The sequence below is a fragment of the Harpegnathos saltator genome, unplaced genomic scaffold (genome assembly GCF_003227715.2).
Source record: "Harpegnathos saltator strain DR-91 unplaced genomic scaffold, Hsal_v8.6 scaffold403, whole genome shotgun sequence".
NCBI lineage: Eukaryota > Metazoa > Arthropoda > Insecta > Hymenoptera > Formicidae > Harpegnathos > Harpegnathos saltator.
In genome coordinates, this window is record NW_020230210.1 from 1,574,219 (window position 1) to 1,584,425 (window position 10,207).

The window sequence follows — 10,207 nt, forward strand, 5'->3', positions numbered from 1 at the left end:
AGCTGACCAAATTTCGACTATTCGTCGCGGACAATTTACGAGAGGCACCATTTAAAAGCGCGTAAGTCACAAAAGCCTCTCTACCCGCCGTATAAACCGTATAATAGTTCCTCGCGCTTCAATGAAGGCTAAAATACAAAAGCTCGCGCGAGGATTGTCGTGGCCCACCACGGGGAATTCGCCGTCGATTACAAAAGAGGAAATGTTTTATAACTCGTTATTCCAGCCGGCGTGATATGCGAGTTGGCGAAAGATCAATGCGTGGCGAGTGGCGGAAAATACATATTTCACGCCGTCTAACGCAAAAACATCGCTAATTACGGCGATCGCCGGCGCTCTCGATTCAGCGCATTTGTAATCGAGGATTCATTAAGGTGGGACACGCTTGATTGTCGATGCGGAACCGGCCACGCTCAGAAACGCGTTTCGGCTTTCTCGCACGTTCGTGCATGCGATTTGCGGTGCGAGCTTGCAAAGTTACACGCCAAAAAATTATCTCTTCGCTTTCCAGACTCTTGCCTGGCGTTCGCATAGTTACGCGCGTTTCCCCGGTAAAATTTATGAGCATTTTCAGTTGCACCGCTGCAAAATATGCCGCATGCTACCGCGTGTGTTGTATATCGATAAGCGAAGCTCTTCGGCCATATGAGACGTTTATCTTGAGACTCGCGTCAATATATCCCGGGAAAATATTATCAACTTTTTTTATTCCTACGACCACACGGTTTGTACGGGGCCGCGTGGCCGAGAATATATTCGTTGAAGAGTGAATTATGGTTTCCTCTTAGCGTCCGAAGTTCTTACGCTTTTGTGCGGGAATATTTGTGCGACGCTCCCGCGAAAGGGATTAAATTAAGCGCATCGCCCTTGGAGCGTGTGCGCTCTACATTGATTTATTTTATTTGCGAATTTTTGCGGTAAGCGCCGTTCGCGCGCCGTTTCCCCAAAGCCGGCCCTCGACCGTGCCCGTTATACCGAGCACGATGCTCGATTGCTCCCCCGAGAAGATGATGATTAATATCGTTAAATTCTCGCAGTAATTAGTGGATAGTACGGAATTATTCTACGGCGGCGGCAATTAATTAAATTTCATGCTGCATAAATTTTCTCGACAAGGCGAGAGCCGTGTGTCGGTCTTAAAGTAATCGCGCAACCGACTTTCTTTGAGTAGTAGGTCGAAAGAATTTCTTTGAAGCTTTATTGCGGTAACACCGCGCCGTCGCAATTTCTATGATAATGTGAAAGTTCACAAGTGCCGAAGAGTTTGAAAGATGCAGAGCTCTAAAAGGTCGATGATTCACCCACACACACACACACACACACCCGTTCATTGCATATACAAACATTTATCGCGCCTTAATTTATCGCGCATCAAATATTCATGATTATATCGCGATAGAACCGTCTTCTCGTGGTGAAACAGTCCTTTTTCCCGCAGCGGAAACGCGCTACGGCAGATTTACATAACGTGTGTGCACGTGTGTGCGAGTATTTCAGGATCAGCGATTTTAAAGTTACATGCACGCTCGTACATGACAGGCTTTCGCTAACAATAAGTTATCACGTAAGCGCAGTATATGAGTCTATAGAGCAGTTACCTACTCCCGCGTAATCTATTTGCATCCCCGAGGCTCAGTTCGTACATTCAATTGCTTACGACACGAGAACCGGTGGCGGACTATTAGCTGGCCATGCAAAAACCTCGTACCGAGTCGCTCCAGTGAAGGCTCGTAAGTGAAAGAAAAACGCAGTGGAGCCGAAACACACGAGCGGTTAGCACCGGCAAAAGCGTTACAACTGCACCGGCGCGTCGTACATCGCGGCTGTCCATTGTTGCTTTTGGCAGTCGCCGGATAAATGATCTCTCTGCATGGCTTTAACGGGCTCACGTGTATGCACTCGGTGCGTGTGAGTATGCACATCGGCTGGCGCGGCGCGGCGTGCCGAGTGATAAACGATTTATTATGACGTCGCAGCAGCCCCAAAGTCAGCGGGATACGCGGCGACTCGAAATAAAACGCCGCCCGTCTTTAAGCGCCCGCGCTCGCACGCGAATAACGTCATTCGCCGGACGCGGTCGATATGGCTATAATCTGTTTAAAAAACCAAACGACGCTTAAAGTTTAACCGCGAATGGAGCTGTAATCAGAGAGAGAGAGAGAGAGAGAGAGAGCCCCGCTCCCGCCCAGATTTTCCCGGTTAATCGTAATAATTTAACGACCGTTCTGACGCGACCTTCCGCTGATTACGAGAGTTCCCGCGTGCGTGTTTTAGGACACGCGTCGCGCGCGGAGTAAGGCTACTCTGTCCTTCGGGACGCCCTACAATAGGATTAAGTGTTGTGATATCCGCTTCGACGGCGAACGGAAAGATAATATCAAGAAGGACACGATATGTGATGTACCATAATCTCCTGATAATCTAGGCACGTAATCTCTCTCATAAAGTTCGCGGGCTGAAATGTTCAGCCGACACCTGGTCATTCGGCGGAAGAAATTACTTTTGAATAATTACATTCGGCTAATGTGTATTGTCTTTCGAGCGCTCGATTTGATGGATTATAATTCTATTGGATTAACCCCGAATTATTTTCCATCTAATTTTGTGTCCGTAATTTTATGTACATCTGTATGAATTGCTCAAATAATATTGTCGAATCACAGAAAAGGAGGGAGAGAGAGAGAGAGAGTGGTTTATTTTGTAATTATAATATTGCATATAATATATAATATATAATATGCATTATAATATAATGTTGCAGGAATACATTACCCCCCGAGAGCGCCGACGTGTCGCGTGCGAAATATTCAAAAATCTTTCCTCGCGAAAACAAGCGGTCTCGCTGTTATCGATATTTCTTTCTTCTTTTTTTTCTTTTTAAAGATTGCGCATAATGAAAAGTATTCGTTTAGTGTGTGTTATAGAGCGTAATTATCGGATTACACCGCTAATGATAAGAATGCCGTTACCTCCTGAGGCGAAGGCGTCGCGATATGTACACGCGCCCTCCATTTGCAACACGCACACGCGAACCTTCCATTTGCGACGCAAGCTTAACGACTTGAAGAGCTTAAAGAGAGAGTCTCACCGACATATCCAATGATCCCGGCCGTTGTTGTATAATGGCGCGCAATAGGATCGAGTCAAGGGAGACGATGATACCGTCGACGGCGACTCGGAACGCAACGTCGGACGAGGAAATCGATACACGAGACTCAATCTGAATGATCGTGCGGTTTTCTCTCACGCTTCCCTATCGATCTGCGCTCTTGCTTCGTTTTCAGTTTTCATTCCAAATATTTTTTTTCTTTTTTTTTTTCACCATGATCGCAACAATTCAAACATTCGGCTGTTATCCCAATATTTTGCCTCGCCGGAACAAGATTGAGTTTCGCGAAATAAAAATACTAACATTGATATGATTTCGAAATTTACGGTCTCCGCGATTTTTGGAAAATCGATCGCGAAATGTCACGGTTCAGCCGTTCATGCTACTGAAAATACGAAATTGTTACGATATTTCATGTACTCGTGCAGTCTCTAAGAGATTGCACTCTTGCCTTTTTTCATAAATTTGGCGGACCGTGTGCGCGCATGCGTGTATGGGTGTGTGTGTGTGTGTGAGCATGCTATTTAATTTACTAAGCAAAAAATGGCATCAGGAAACAGAACGTAGGAAGAGAGGTAGTTGTCTCCCGGGTTGTGATGCACGAAGGGCGAAGGGAGATCGATACGCGAGACAACGTCGGCTCGAAACGTGTCATCACATAAAGATCTTCGGTATACATCGTTAACGACGGGAACGCGATCGCGTGTTGTCACGACGGCCGTTTGCGCGAGTATAACTTGGATAGCGAGTGGAGATACACGAGGGCAGTTCTCCGTTCAATTTTACAGGACTCTCTAAATATCGAAAGTTCCAAGTCGAAACTCCCAAGTTCCGCAGCGCCAAAATTCTCAAGTTTCGCCGCTGAAAAACACCGAGCTCGAGATATTTGTTCCGATCGTTCGTGACTCACGGGCGTGACCAGCGGGGCGTTTTATTCGAGGAAAAACCTCGGGATCCACCGAAGCAGGATCCAAGTTCGCCGGATAACGCGCGCGCCACGGGCTCGATCATTAATAACAATGAACAACGGCGCGCGCATAAACACACGCGTGGAGGCGCGAGAAATCATTGTAAAACTGCGCGCGGAGCTCGGAGAGCGGAGTCGCGCAGCTGTAAATTAGTTAAGACGGTTGAGCATGGAAGAAGAGAAATGGCAGCTCTGTGCCAGATTTTCACCGTGTCTCCGTCTTTTAGCGCGCTCTTTCCTCTCATGGCCGTGTTTTGTTCTCTCCGTCGGCCTGCCGCTCGTTCGTGCGCATACTCGAGCATCCGGCGGGTCTTTCGCGCGCCGCGCCGCGCCGCGCCAGGGTGAAAAAAGAAAGCCCGCGGGTGCAGCGAGCACGATAAAAATAAATCGACACGAGCGAACATCGCGAGGGACTCGGGAGTTTCGCCGCTCGTAAATTTCACGGGGCGTCTGCCGTGGAAGGGGCGCATCAGCGACTCGATCTTACTTCCCGCGAAATTTGCTTGTGATTTTCCCCCGCGAGCGCTTTACGCGGCCGCTTAATTAGCGAGCCACTGCGAGCGAAGATTGATTGGGAAAGTTATTTGACGGAAGCGAGAAGGGTGCGTTAAAGTCAGGATATACGACTTGCCGGCAGAAATAGCGGCGAAGCCGCCTTGTCACTTTATAGCGCGCGCGCCGGACGCAGCGCGATCGGAGTTTTTCATTGTGTTTCACGTCGCGCGAATCGAAGCTTCGCGTTGCAAACGCGATATTGCGTATTGCCAAGTCGGAAGGTAACGACGATGTTGTCGTTGATGCACGCGTCGAACTGAAGGCCCTTGCTGCTCGCGATACCAAAAAGTGACCGATTGTCAACCGGAACAATGACTGTTGTCCCCGAGTAAATTTCTTATCTTTCTTATCTATAGCTTTCCAGTCATTAATTTAATTTCCGCGCCACTCGTTCCCGCGAATGTCGTTAAATTCCAGCGCTGCTGAGGGAGAACCGTCGAGAACGAGACAAGCGAGTCGGAAACGGACACGGAACGATCGTGAAAGATACATTATCGTTGCTTCGGATGCCAAGGTCTTCGCGTGATAACGAAACTCGATGAAAGTCCAACAACCGCCAGGACGGATAATAGAATTCACAATGAGAAGCGGAAAAACCGCAGCGATATTTCCCTCTCTTGCAAACGCGGCTGAAGGTGGATCGTACAGCGATGGCGATGAAACAGGACAAATGCATGGCGAACTGTTTACAAACGACAGCAATAAGCATCTAACGTGCGATCCGCTCCGTTGAGTTTAGTTGTAATACGAAACGTTAACGCTTTTTCGTCTTCTTCTTGAACAAGTCCAAGTATCCGCGAATGTGTTTTCTCATTTCGATCTTATTTTTCTTAGATATATTTCTATACTAGTAAAATGAAAGGACCGGAAATGTAGAATTTTTTAACTGCAGTCTGCGGATTAAATTAAATTGTCGATTTTATTATCTATTCTTAGCTCATTAGCCCTTATTTTAATTGGCGGCATAGCGATCTTTTAACAATATTTCTGAGAATTATAGAAATATAAGATTAGCTCTTTCCATTGTTATTTTTGCGTTTGAGAACGTCGAGAGAGAGAGAGAGAGAGAGAGAGAGAGAGAGAGAGAGAGAGAGAGAGAATGGAATTTTTATCAAATTTTTGTCAAATTGAAAACGCTTAATCGTACGATCCCGTTCCATTTCTAGCCAATAATTTTAACGCAAGAAGTCATAATCGGAAGAGATCATAGATGAAAAAATGAGGACGGATCGTTAATTTCGGGGTGAGACTCGCTCTATGTCGTGATAACTTGTGTTTGAGAGACACAGAGGGTAGAAAGATGATATCGATAAGTGGAATGAATGGAGTTTTTATGTGCCCGCTTTTTCCTTCCCTTTTACAAAGGCAACGCGCGATATCGCTAAAACAAACGACACGTATTTCTTTTTTTTTTTCTTTTTGGAGGAGGGGGGAGATTCGAGACTCGCGTTGTGTAATAAAAACGGCAGCACCGCAGGGAGTCCGCCGCGTATTAAAAGAAGGGGTACGTCTGGGAAATGCGACAATGTGCGGTCATATTCTTGACGCAAAAACAGGCCGAGCTTTTCCAGGCAAGCGTTCGTCAGCGAAACGACATTGGTCCTTTTTCAAACACGCGAAACCTCCGACTTTTACTTTTCCGCAAAAGGAGGAAACGAGACGAAATTTAGGTATTTCTTTCGTCGACTTGAAATAATCAAGCGAGTTGTAGGCCAAACAATATCGAAAGTACTCGCGATAGGCGTTGCGAATGGTTTTATACGTGCATCGCGTTAGGTGCGATGACCTCAGATATAACGTAACTCGTGCCGTCGGATAACGTTGCCTCTATGTCGCTATATTTGTCTCTTTGAGGGGTCGTCGAACGGGTAGACGAACGGGCCGTCCCGGAATTCTTTTCCCGATTCATCAATCCGTTCGTTTATTCGCTAACCACGAGAATTATGCAACGCCAATCTCTCACACGGTTATCCCGGCGAAAGGATATCGACCCGCGAAGTCCGCGCGCGCTCAAACAACCCCGGACGAGACCGCTTAGGTGCACCTAGTGGTAAAAAAACGAAACATGCACGCGTATGTACGATGCTTCGATCTTCGCTTTCATCTTGCAATTCTTTTGGCGGTTGCGACTCTCCGTGGCAGTTCTCGATTTCGAACCTCCTGGTTTTTTCGAACGTTCCATTTTCACGGGCAGACTTGGAAAAGAATATAGTGATAGTTTTTTCAGAGAGCGAAAGAAATATCCTTCTATGTGTGAGTATGTGTGTGTGTGTGTATGTGTGCGCGCGCGCGCGCGGCTCTGTGTTTTGATTCAAAATAACATAAAGTGCACGTTTCAGAAGAAATCGATAAACGCATTCGCAGCGCGGAGGAAGAGGAGAGGGGGGGAGGGGTCGCGCGAGCCCCACGATAGCATCGGCGAAGTAAGTGTTATGGGTAATCGACCTCGAAATCATTGCCAGTCCGTTCCCCAGTTAGATACTAAGCTACGACCGCGCGTTTATTTTTCCTCGCCGGCAGATTACTCGACTCGGGCCTCTCGTCGCTCGCGTAATCGATTCCTCGCCGCAGTCATCGATCCTATTAATCATCCGGCCTAGCGCCGAATCTTCCCACAAGGAATAATCATCGAGAAGCCAAGCCAACCGAGGCGCAGCTGGGAGGCGATTAAAATCGATAAAAATTACACGCGGCTTGCAAGCACCACGGCTTAAAACGTCGGAAATGGTGGGGATTTAAATTTGCAAATAAGCGGAACAGCGCGTTAGCGAGACTTCTTCGAGCGCGTAATGGCGCGTTTAAGAGGCCGTGGAGCTCGACGTTGTCGAGCAAGTGCGAGAAAATTTGCGAGCGGCCAGCCCCGCGGAAATATAAAAATGCCTGACGAAAATAGATCAAACCGTTACACCGAGACAGACGCTTCATATCGACCGTCTTCTATCGCCCTCCCGGAGAAGATGGAAGAAGATAAAGCTCTTATTTTCACCGTGCGTTCAGCCTGCTACACAGCGCGTGGTGCACGACGAGTCAACGTCGTCATATTTATACATACGGTCATATTTAGCGCTACGCTTGACGTTGCTAAGTGACGGGCAATAAAGACGCGGCAAACTCCTTCCACGTGCAATCGACGGAAGGAAACTGCTTAAGAATCAAGGAGATAAATGACAAAACGGGACAGATATAATCGAACGCGAAAGCCGACGCACACCACGTCCCAAGTCCCAAGTGTGTGTCCACTTAAAAGTTTTGTAGTCCCGAGAGCATTCCTCGAACGGCGGAACTTCACAGCCAAGACAGAGAGATTGAACTGATTTTCTCGATTGTGAGCGTTGAGCAATTTTATAACTCCTGCGCGGCACGAGTCGCGGCTAATAAAATTCTCAACTGCGCGCTGCTGGTTCAACTCTCAATTAACGCGATTAAAATTGAGTGACCGCAGCGACAATCTCGGCGACAGTGACGGGGAGGTATTTTATTCTCACTTACGTGCAGAAGAAGAGAATTTTATCGCTGACTGCTGGTCGAACAAGTGAAGGAGACCCGCTACGTGTAAACGATTGTAGAAGAACAATAGGATAAAGCATGAATCGATCGGCGTTGCTCCTTGCATTAAATTTGGCTCGAGAGGAGTTGACGTTAACAATAATTCCGTAAACTTTCATGACCAAGTAGGAGCGAGGAAAAAGAATTCGCCGACCCGGAAAAAGTTGCACGCATAATTAATAGTCGTGTAAGAAGCAGAGCACGCCGACAAGCTGAAGCGCTAATTTATTAAAATCGCTCACCCAGTTTCCAAGATTTTCTAAAACGTCACCGGGATAAGATTTGATCCCGCCTTAGCGGTTGCAGCTTACGACAGTCCGCAAGTTCCCGGAACTTCGTAAACAGCCCCTTTCGTCTTTCGAGCAGTGCGGCGGAGGGTTGGTGGGGGAGGTGGCGGGGGGTGAAAGTCGCGTGGCAGCGCGATCGGCGTTCGTTGAACCCTCTTACCTTAGCGTCTCCCCGCGCCGGGGCGACGGCAGCACGCAGCCAGCACGTTCATCCCTGCGCCGCGTTGCATCGCCGCCCTTCCTTCTACCCACGTCGTTGCGGCGCGCGGCGCGACCCTTCACCCGCGATCACCTCGGTCGAAATTTTTCAAAGCTCACACACGACACAAGGCGAGTCGCGCGGTAACATAACTATCGCGCGGAAAAGTGCACCACTCTTCCACTCCCGCGGCCAGACACCCCGCACGCGACGTGGCCGGCCACCCCTGCGGATGCCGGTGGTTCGTGAAAAAAAAACAGGAACGGGGGAGGGCGGGAGAAGAAAGAGAGCGAGCGAGCGAGAGAGAGAGAGAGAGAGAAAGAGAGACAGATGGAGAGAAAGAGAGAGAGAGACAGATAGAAAGAAAGAGAGAGATAGAGAGAGAGAGAGAGAGAGAGGGGGAGAGAAAAAACAGAGCAACGCGCGTGGTTGTCGGACGAGCCGGCGGCCGACGAGACACACCACGACGGACTGGAAATAGGGTTGAAAACGTGGTTGCCTTCGCTACGCCCTCGTGCGCCGTCGGCCGGCCTCGGTATGCTCCGCCGAAGCGTTCCAAGTCGAGCGGGATGCGACCTCAGGGCCGTCGCACCCGTCTATAGCGCCATTGGGGTCACGTGTGGCGCGGCGCGGCGCGGTGCAGCGTAGCGAAGGGGTTGCGAGGGGGTGGAAGCGGCATGGAGTGCGCGTTGCAATTTCCAATCCACGCGCCGCGGTCACCGGCTTTTCGGAGCGGCGCCCCGTGATGTATCGATTATTGACTCTAGCGTGCGCTATTCGATTTTTAGATTTTACGAGGATTACACAGTTTGGCTCCGGCGGAGCCGAGGTAAAAATAGACACCCGCCGAGAGAGAGAGAGAGAGAGAGAGGGGAGGAAGCAAGAACGTTACATGCAGCGTTCAGGATTAGTCTAATCACAAAGTATCTTTGAGTTTAGCTCGACGAGCTTTCAAGCGCGAGGCAAGGTTCTTTATATATAGATGAGACCAACTATGTACGCAAAGACATTCGAGTGCTGCTACGTGCAATTTCGAGTACCTAGGGTACGAAACTATTTAAAGTTCATGTAGGCGAAATAGTTCCGAGATGCAACAGCACCAAGTTTTCAAGAGCCGACGGGCAAGAGAATATTCAATATTTCAACGATGACATGCCTTCCGCCATTTGAGAGCCTTAGAAACAAAAAGGATAGTATCATCGGTTATTCATTTCCAACGTTCGTTAAAGTTATCGAAATATATATATATATATACACATATACAGTGGCGTGCAAAAGTTTCGAGCCATAGTGTCTTTTTAAGATACATGACAATACATTGATTTGCTCTAAAAATTAATTATATAAAATTGTTGACATAACATTCTTACAAATAATAGTACAGTTACAAAATTTTGAAATTACATAGTTTCTAATTATTTAGTCATATAATATTTACATGTGTTCAAAAGTATTGAGCCATATTCTTGTTATGACTTTATGAGCCCGATTTGTTTTTTATGAAACTCCTTCGTAAATATTTGCTTTAACTAAGTTCAGTCTAT

General features: G+C 47.8%; 1 protein-coding gene across 3 annotated transcripts in view; it reads right to left on the minus strand.

The window, feature by feature from the left end:
- The window catches only part of SK (small conductance calcium-activated potassium channel), a 146,854-nt gene extending 137,906 nt beyond the window's left edge, over nt 1-8,948 (minus strand). For 2 of the 3 annotated variants that reach the window (XM_025301156.1, XM_025301157.1), the window contains exon 1: nt 8,625-8,947. The gene's annotated coding sequence lies outside the window, so the exon portion shown is untranslated. Of the gene's footprint in view, nt 1-8,624 lie in introns of all 3 variants that reach the window. The other variant, XM_025301155.1, reaches the window with a different exon arrangement.
- Between the last annotated feature and the right edge of the window lie 1,259 nt (nt 8,949-10,207).